This window comes from Gossypium hirsutum, chromosome A05, assembly GCF_007990345.1.
Source record: "Gossypium hirsutum isolate 1008001.06 chromosome A05, Gossypium_hirsutum_v2.1, whole genome shotgun sequence".
NCBI classification, from domain to species: domain Eukaryota; kingdom Viridiplantae; phylum Streptophyta; class Magnoliopsida; order Malvales; family Malvaceae; genus Gossypium; species Gossypium hirsutum.
This window is the reverse complement of record NC_053428.1, coordinates 16,153,806-16,164,605: the sequence shown is the minus strand read 5'-3', so window position 1 is coordinate 16,164,605 and position 10,800 is coordinate 16,153,806. Positions and strand designations below refer to the sequence as shown.

Below are 10,800 nucleotides of genomic sequence, written 5' to 3'. Positions count from 1 at the left end.
GCTCTCCTCCCGGTCTCACCTAGGCATATAGGTCTCATCTTGGTTTCACTATTCGACACAACTATATCAAACTATTTAATTATAAACTTTCATTTCAGTCTCATTTATCTATATTTTCTACTAGAAACATCAATTCTAGCGTATTAAGCATTTCGATATAAAAGAACATCCATACAATCAAGTATAGACATTAACTAAATTTAACAATCAATTCATCGATTAACCAACAAGCAATATCAGCACATAATAAAACTTAACACCCAAATAAAGATTTCATTGAACAGTTATATGTGGAACCAATGACACCCAAAAGCTTGATCCATCTTCATTTACAAAAGTCTTTAACAAGAAACAAGAAACAAAACAACAAAAATAAAATATATTCTAAAAAGAAAAGAGAAAAACCTAATTTAAAAATGAAAAGATAAGAAAAGAAACCTAACCTAAAAATATGGGAAGGAAAATGTTCAGTCACCTAAAATACTACTTTATAAAATCTACTCTCAAAAGCTTATAAAGTAGTATTTACAGTTTATTAACATTTAACTTAACATTGCCAATTATGCCTTTAAATTAAAAGTGACTTAAGTTTGTTTAGACACAAAATTGCCCCTTATAGTTTTTCACTTGTCAAGCTTCGTTGTTGCGACACCTTTGTTAATTGACTCCAAAGGTTGTTTGGGAGCTCCAATGTCACTACTGTGATCTTCTTGTGTTGCAGCTTTGCACTCAGATGAACTAGCTTCCTCACTTTGGTGTTTGAACTTGAGGTTGCGACATTGGTGACTTAGCATCACAAACATGGAGGTAGGTGTTGTGACATCATTCAATGTCGTGACTTTGAAGACAGGCCACTTGAAATACACTTTGTTAAAGTCCAACTCCTTGAGTGGTGATGGAGGCATTAGTGTCGTGACATCAAGACAATGATAAAAATGAACCATTTGGTACCTATTTCAATGCTTCCAAACAACCTATTCAATTAACACAACAAATCACCATTTTTACTTGATTCAAACCATACTAAAGACATACCAAAACAAACCATTTAACCAATTCAACTCACGCAATTATAAACCATCCATCCAACCAACTAGTCATTCAAATACCAACTTCTCATCTATGTTAATCCATGTTCAAACATGTTAATTTAATTACATACAAAACTCAAACACATTTATCACAACATACCATTTGATTTATCAATACCAAAAATTATTATAACATTCCATAATAGGCATGAACCAGTTTAATTTTATTTTCTTAATGCCCATAAAGTTTTTCATTTTATACAATTTAGTTCCTAAGATCGGAATAACAATATCTTTTAAATTTGAGCTTCGGTTTCAAAATCGATCTCAATTATGCCCTTTTAGGAACTTCTACTATTTATTATATCAAAAATTTCACATAAAATTTAAATTTTATACATTTTAGTCCTTTTTAACAAAACTAATAATTAAATTTTACAATCTAGTCCTTTTTCACATTTAAGCTTAAAATCTAACAATTTAACATCAATTTCTTCAAGAAACCAACAACAACAACTTCAAAAAATTTTAACAATTTTACAAATTGGTACAGGGCTAGTTAAATCAAGCTTCCATTACCTCAAAAACATAAAAATGATAAGAAAATGGCTTAAAATCACTTACCAAATGAAGGGTCAAATAGTTTGAATATTAAAAGAACGGCTTCATAGGTTTCCTTAGTTCTTTCGATTTAAGAAGGAAGAAAGTATGACACAATTCCACTTATTTATCAATTATACTAAACTTTAACTTTAATTAATTCATTAATCCTTAATTAATCTAAATAAATTCCTTAATTAACTTATATTAATATCAATTGACATCATCCTCCACTAATTGTTATAGCAAAATGATTTAATTACCATTTTGAACCATTTGCAATTTAAAAATTTATAGTGATAAGATTTTTACAATTTAGTCCCTATACCTTAATTAACTATCAATTTGACAAAATTATTGGGCCAAACTTTAATATATTTATATGTTAATCCTCTAAATATTAATATTTATGGACCCCAACTATGAAAATAGGGTTTTGAAACTGTCATTTTTTATACCGCTGAAAATTGGATTGTTACATCCCGCACATCACCCATGAAACCTTCAAGTTTGGCAACCTTACCTTCCAAAGTTAACAACATATCCCTCAATTTGCTAGCTTTTCTGCCCCCCCATGGTTCTCCTTTGGTTCAATATGAACGTATACTCCTTTCGTCATCTCAACGAACGTTTTACCTAACATTGGCTCTGAATGTCAACTATCACGAGGCTAGAACTTTAATCTGGCAAATTGTGCAGCCTTAGTGATTCATTTACTTCAAGTTCACCTATCTCTCGAAAAATTGAGAATTCTCAAGGGAAATTCTCCAAGGCACTAAAAATAAAGCAAAAAAAAAAAACCTCAAGCGAAGAAGTGAAACGAAAACAGAAAAGCTACAAGAAAATGAAGTGCACTAAGTGTAACACCCCTAACCCGTATCCGCTGCCAGAACAGGGTTTCGGAGCATTACTACCATTTACAGATCACTAAAAAAAATTTAAATACTTACCGATTCAATGCATCATATAAATAAATATATTACCATTCAATCAACAGTTTGACACTTGTATAAGCATCAAACAGCAACATTGTTAGTATACTTGCACATATCTCATATAAATTCAACATTGATATATCTATTTTCTCGACATATCGCACTTGAGTTTAATAATAGTCTCAACTTACATAATTTCCTTGTATCAACATATCAAAGATAATCATATATGTACATATCATGAAACATATCATGCTCTTACCGTTTCTTCATAAGCATATATCATTCATTTCATTATATCAATATTTCATGCTCCATCATTTCCATATATTTTATGTATATTTACTCCGGTAATAGCTTATATCAAACTTAACATAAATTATATTCCATGTACTTATACTTATTTAGTTTATCTATCTTCATAATTATTTCATATAACCATTCGTCATCTGATACATATTACCTGAATATCAATTATTCAACAGATGTTAGAGCGTCTCCCATCTACGGTCTTATTTATCTTTGACATGATGCCATAGTGTCTTTCAACTATGGTCTTACTCATTTTCTGTCATGTTGCCATGGTATCTTTCAACCATGGTCTTGTTCATTTCATATCACGTTGCCATGGTATCTGTCAACCATGGTCTTACACATTTCATATCAGGATTTCATATCAGGCTGCCATGGTATCTTTCAACCATGGTCTTACACATTTCATATCAGAGAGCACACTCCCTCGAACCTCATCCTTACAGTGGGATTACCAGTCCAGGCTAAATCCCCTGTAATATAAACTCATAGAGTATTGTCGGGATTACCAGTCCAGGCTAAATCCCCTGCAACGACAATTACTCTAATGAGCTTGGATCTGAATTACCAGTCCAGGCTAAATTCAGACCCTAATTCGGATTACCTGTAATACCCCATACCCGTACCTGAGACCGGGATAGGATACGAGGCATTACCGAGATTTTCAGAATAATTTCAATTAATTTTTATTATTTAATATTCATTTTCATGTTTCATGTAACATCCTTTTTATATATTCAATTCAAAATATCATATAAAATACGATACAATACTTAAATTTTCATATTTACAATGCTCATTCAGGATATACGAACCTACCTGACTAAATTGCAAAAATACCAAGATTTAGGGGCATATTGGTAATTTACCATTTTCCCAAATTTCACCCAATCTTAAATTGATAATTTCATTGCATATATTAATTCAGATAATAAAACAATTAATTCCTTTCAATTTAGTCATTTTCGACATTTTTACAAAATTACCCATAAAGTTTTACTTTTATTCAATTTAGTCCTTGAGCCAAAAACATACAAATTCGCCATGCTAGCTGAATATTCATACATATTTTTCCTCCTCCTCTCCATTCCACATCCTTAGTATAAACAACACACTTGTAGGTAACATTATCCATAATTTTCACTATCTACTTATGTGAATATTCAAGCTGTCCATCTATGTCATAGTCACTAAATTATTTTTATCTTGAGCTATAGAACTCCAAATTAAGATCCTATAATTTTCCCTGAAACTAGACTCATATACCTTCTTACCATAAAAATTTCATAATTTTTGGTTGGGCCAATTAATACAGTTTATTCATTAAAGTCTCCCCTGTTCTGCTGTCTGACAGTTCCGACCCTTCTTCACTAAAAATTAATTATCTTCTTGTACAAGATTCGAATGATGTCTTCGTTTGTTTCTCTTGAAAATAGACTCATTCAGGATTATAAACATATAAATTTAAGCCCCTAATTATTTTTATCCAATTTTTGATGATTTTCCAAAGTCAGAACAGGGGAACTCGAAATCATTCTGACCTTGTCTCACAAAAGTTATTATATCTCATAATTTACAATTCAATTGCTTATATAGTTTCTTTCACAAGAAATTAGACTCAATAAGATTTAATTCCATATTTTATTGATCCTATAATTCAATTTCTACAATTTTTTTTGTGATTTTTCAAACTTAAACTACTGCTGCTGTCCAAAATAGTCTTAGTGCAAAATGTTGATTTTCTACTTTTAATTTCAATTTAATCCTAACTAAATTCACTTACTTTTCTATCTTAATTCATACGTTGCTTCTACTCAAATTTTAACCAAACTTACACATAATTATCTATTTTTCATCATAAAACCATAATTTCAAAATTCTTTCAATTTAGTCCTTAAAGCATAAAACTTATGAATCACTTTACAATTCAATCCTTATTTCATTTCTAACTTGAATTTCTATCAATTTAGCCCTTAATTCATCTTTTTTGTTCAATAAGAACAATGTCTTATAATCAACTATCTTACAATAAATCAACTTAACTTCATCAAAACCTTGTTCTAAAGTTTCTAAAACATCAAAATTAAGTAAAAAGGGTTAAATTGACATACCTATTTAAATCTCAAGCTTCAAACCTTCAATTTTCCCTTTCTTCTTTCTTTTCTCCTTTCTTTCTTTCTTTCCTTGCTTTTCGTTTTGCCTATTCTGTTTCTATTTCTATTCTTTTTTTTTCTTTATTTCCTTTTATATATATACACACATGTATTTATTATTTAAATAATAAGTATTATTTATTTATTCATGTGTATATTATTAGTACATTTGTATTCATTTATAACCATACATTTGTCATTATCTAATATATTTATCATATAAAATCTTATAATATAATTATTTAATTAATAAATATCTTTTATAATTAATAAATATCTTTTAATACTTAAATACAAGCATTACAAGTGTATGTATTTTTTTTATTAATACACTTGTACCCAATCATTACCACACATTTGTCTTACTTTTATTTATTTATCATATAATATTAATTTAATAATAATAAATACACTAATATTTACTTAAATAATAAACAAATACATACATGTATTACAAATGTGTGTATTATATTTATTACACTTGTATTTTATTTTTGCCATATACTTAGCATTCTTTTTGGCTTATTTACTTATTTAGTCCTTTCAATTTTCTTTATTCTATAATTAAACTTTCACACTTCATTCAATTTAATCATTTTATCCAATTATCCTTAATTTAAGCTAGTTCACTTAATTAAACTCTAATTGACCACTCGATTAACTTCGTAAATATTTTTAATAAATATTTACTAATCCATTTTTCAGAAACGGAGACTCGAAAATACATTTTTTCAGTAACGGTAAAATTCAGGTCATTACATTACCCGTCCGAGCTAAATCCATTTTACACGTATTCTTTGGGAGGGCTATATCAGAATAGGATCACCCGTCCGGGCTAAATCCTTTTTACCGTCAATTCCTTTTCAGAGATCCATCGAATTTTCCTTTCATTCAACTGGGATTTATTTTCAATTTATATCGAGTATTATCAATATTTCATCAAATATCATGAATTGAACATTCAAATCATATTTTCATCACATAACCACATATTTCAAGTATTTAAAATACAATTCAAGTTACACAAACTTACCTCATTGCTTGTTTGTGTTTATAATTTCATTAATCCGACATCTTTTCTTTTCCACGATCAAGTCTCATATTTGAGTCGTCCGGATCTTTATAAATAAATTTGATCATCATTTTCATTCATTTCATCTTCTAATGCATTTAATTAATGCTCTAGGCAAAATTACCATTTTGCCCCTAAACTTTTAATTAATGACGATTTCGTCCTTAGGGTCAGGAAAATAAAATTCTTGCAATTTAATCCTTATTTCCAGCTATTATTCTCATATATATTGATAACAGTCCATGAATTCTATAAAATATCAGAATTTTCCATAATTTCAACACTTTTCAATTTAATCCCTAAAACATGTTTTCCCCCGATCTTGAACTAAATTAATAATTTCATTCAATTTTGTAATTTAAATAATAAAATAATCCATTTCATGCAATTTGGTCATTTCTGACATTTTTACAAAATTACCCATAAAGTTTTACTTTTATTCAATTTAGTCCCTAAGCCTAAAATATGCAAATTAGCCATGCTTAATGAATATTCATATATGTTTTCCTCCTCCTCCTCTCCATTCCACATCCTTGATGTATGTAGCACACTTATAAGTAACATTATCTATAATCTTTATTATTTACTTTTATGAATATTCAAGCTGTCCATCTGTGTCATAGTCACTAAATTATTTATATCTGGAGCTATAGAACTCTAAATTAAGATCTGCTAATTTTCCCTGAAACTAGACTCATATATCTTCTTACCATAAAATTTTCAGAATTTTTTGGTTTAGTCAATAAGTACAGTTTATTCTTTAAAGTTACCCCTATTCTGCTGTCTAACAGTTGTAACCCTTCTTCACTAAAAATTAATTATCTCCTTGTACAGAATTCGAATGATGTTCATATTTGTTTCTATTGAAAATAGACTCATTCAGAATTCTAAAAATATAAATTTAAGCCCCTAATTATTTTCATCCAATTTTTTTTATGATTTTACAAATTCAGAACAGGGGAACCCGAAATCACTCTGACCTTGTCTCACAAAATTCATCATAGCTCATGATTTAGAATTCCATTGCTTACATAATTTCTTCTATAAGAAACTAGACTTAATAAGCTTTAATTTCATATTTTATTCATCCTATAATTAGATTTATACAATTTTTGATGATTTTTCTAAGTTAGACTACTGCTGCTGTCCAAAACTGTTTTAGTACAAGATATTAATTACCATGTTATAACATCCTTATTTTCTTTTTCTACACCATTTCTCGTCACTTTCTCTTATTTTTTCTTCACTAAAATATCAAGAACATAGGACCTTATGTAAGAAAACTCTACTATAACATTATTTCCATTCTTTATCAATAATAACAAACTTAAAAACATATTGAAATCTTGATGTACTTACCTTTTCTTATTGACTTCAATTTTTAACTTGATTTTTCTCTCTCCTCCAGCTTCGATTTCTTGAATCCAACTTGATATTCTTGCTCCCCATCATCTCCTTGCTATCTTTCTCTCTTGATGGCTATGGAAATTCTTTCAATTTTTAGGTGAAAATAATGAATTTTTGGTGGAAGGACTAAATTGTAAAGAAAGCAAACTTCTTTTCTTCTTCTTATCTTACGTTAGTTTGCATGGAAAAGGAAATGTGTTGATAATTCTTCATCTTTCCTTCCTTTTATACTAAATAAATAATAATATAATAATAAACATCTCATAAAATATTAATAAAATAATATTTATCTAATTAATTAATTTAAAATATCATCAATATAATCATTACATTCTAGAATTCTCTCTCTTACTAATTGACCATTTTGCCCTTCATGATCTTTTAGAATTCCATCCTTGAGTCATCACTTAATTTCGTAAAATTGCGATTTAGTCCCTCATAATTTTTTTACCTATTCAATTTGGTCCTAATTTATCAATTTTTCTTGGTTTCTAGATCATTCCACCCTTAAAATATTTGCACCATTAGTCCTTCAACTTTTTTATATTTACACTTCAACCCCTTAAATTTTGAGTATTTACTCTTGTGCAACAAGACTTTTCTCATCTTTGCAATTTAGTCCTTTCTTGAATTAATATATCATAATATACTTCTCAATATTGACATCACTCAAAAACTCCCTTTTTGTCACTTTATTTCCTTATTTTACTATATCAGGGATAATATTTTACTGTAAAAACTTTCGGGGTATTACATTAAATATTTGAGTAAATGCTCTCAAAGTATTTTATTACTTTGAAGAATGATTTCACAAATCAGGGTAGTTCATGTGAGTCAAATGAGCCCTATTTAATTAATTGACCTCCAACGAACTTTTTGTATGCATTTGTCACAGCTTTGATCCGCGACCTGTGACACATTTATCCCTAATTTCCCAAAGCTTTAATGCCTTCTAATTTTAGGAAAATACAGAAAAAAAAGGAAAAAATAAAAGTAAAAGAATTAAGTTCACTCAAAAGAAAATTTTTAAGGACTAGTTATAAAATTTGATGTAAAATTTTGTTTGAAATGATAATGTGTCATGTCAACTTACAGTTACACTCTTAACGGGAGTTAAGAGCTAAGAAACCATAACATAATAAATTAATAATGTTAGTGTCTATTTAGTAATTTTATAAAGTTTGGTAACCAAAATTTAAACTTAAACAACCATAAATGACTAAACTTGTAGTTTACTCTTTAAATTTTAATAAATAACTATTCCAAAAAAAGGAATATTCACTTAAAAATTTACTTTTGTCGCAGCCTCAGATCTAATAGCAATAGCCAGTGGTTTGACTTGGAATGAGTGTGGGAAAAGAATTTGCGGTTATTATATAGTTAATTTAGATTTTAAAGATAATCAAATCGAATCCCATTATTATTGATTTGATTCATTAGTTTTTATATTTAAATAATAATAATATTTTTAAGTTATTTTTACTAATTTATGTAATAATTGAAAACTATTTATATATTAAATAAAAAAATGGATTTGGTTTGGCTTGAGGTAGCTATGGTGTCTTAATCTTTCCTTTTTACTCAAATTAGGGTTGAATATTATTATTACTAATGTCGGCCGTTGTTATTAGCGAAAATAGTAAGGAATAAATAGAAATGAGTGGATGATGTTACTGATAGCATTACTCGCCCCCAGAGACCCCTTAAAGAAGAATCTGGCGAGGGCTTGTGGGGATGGTACCAAGATTCAATGTCAGTCTGGGTCCCCCTCTCTGGAAAATGCAAGTTGGAATACCTGGACGACAGGAGATTAGGTAAATGTGGATGGGAATTGGGTATAGGATTTTAATATTGCCTTGAGAGTTCCACATTGATAACTACTGCAGTTGCAGGTACACATCCCCCCACTCGATACTTGCTTTCGGCAACGGCCCAAAAATATTAGGTTGTGGATTGTTGAGGTGTATAAGTTTCTCAATGCTAACAGACTGGGGAAATAAAGACGAGAAATGGATAAAATCTGGAATTTTAACGGTCCACAAAGAATCAAGAATTTCCTTTGGTTAGCTAGTGATGGGAAACTTTTGATGAACGTGGAAGGACGCAAGCTGCATGTGGCGGATCAAGTGTGTGGTAAGGGACTTGATACTACAACACATGCTCCAAGAGATTGTACTTTAGGCTGCAGCAATTTGGAGCAAATTGGTCCTTTTATCAATCACATGCCTTCCGCTGCTTGGCTTTGTGGTAACTTGCTAAACCAGCGCAATGCATGGGTAAAGCCTTAAAAGGTTCAATTGGAAGCTATTACTTTCGGGTGCGAAGAAACAATTGCATGTTTAATTTTGGTAATGGTAAAGGTAATGCTCAACGTATAAGTTTAGCTAAGTATGTTATGCAGGCTAATGACCGCTGGTGTACCAAACCTCTCAAGATCAAGAAGCATATAGCAGGTTGGTGAAAGCCCCTTGAAAGAAGGATGAAGCTGAATGTTGATGGTACGGTGAACTACAACAGTAATAAGTATGTTTCAGGGGGTTGAGTTTGCAACTCTAATGGCCTTTGGATTACTAGTTTTATTCCCAATATTGGAGCATGTACGCCGTCGGTCATCATTTGGTTTTGGTAACAAAAAGATATTTTATCTGACTCCAATATTATATCAATGGGCTTTAGCTCAGTTTGTTAGGCACTCACCTCTTAAGCCCTTTTTTACAACCTTACTGTTCCGAATATCATGAACCTTCACAGCCAATGTTTGAAGCCCACAGAGTTATTATAGACCGAAATGGATTTTTTTTTGAGATATTTAATCTACTTTTAATCCAAAATATTAAATTTTAAATAATTATCTTCTATACTATTAATAACCCCTAACAAAGTTAGTATCACGGGTTGGTGGAGTGAAAATTACTACTATACCTTTTCATTAAATAACTATTATTACTTTTGTGAATATTTTTGTCTTGACTATTATTATTTTTGTCTTTTCATATTTTTGTCTTTTCATATTTTTATGTAATTTTTAAATAAAAGAACTAAAAATTAACATGTATAAATATTGGACCCATGTTTAATAAAACCTATAATTTATCACTTAATTAAAGCTTTATTTTAATATTTTTATACATTTTAATTTTATTATTCACACTTTATTACTTATATCATCATATATTTATACTATTAATAAAATCATTAACTAAGTTGGTGTCATGAGTCAATTGGGGTCCAATTTTATTAGAAAATTACAAAAGTGACTTTGTATTTAAAACATGTTATATTATTCAAAA

General features: G+C 29.4%; 1 long non-coding RNA gene across 1 annotated transcript; it reads right to left on the bottom strand.

The window, feature by feature from the left end:
- Positions 1–257: 257 nt before the first annotated feature.
- LOC121229409 (uncharacterized) lies at positions 258–5,102 on the bottom strand. Its single transcript, XR_005927141.1, has 3 exons — positions 4,990–5,102; positions 2,155–2,406; positions 258–974 (listed from the first exon to the last, which is right to left on the bottom strand). It is a non-coding gene; the product is annotated as an uncharacterized lncRNA (long non-coding RNA).
- Between the last annotated feature and the right edge of the window lie 5,698 nt (positions 5,103–10,800).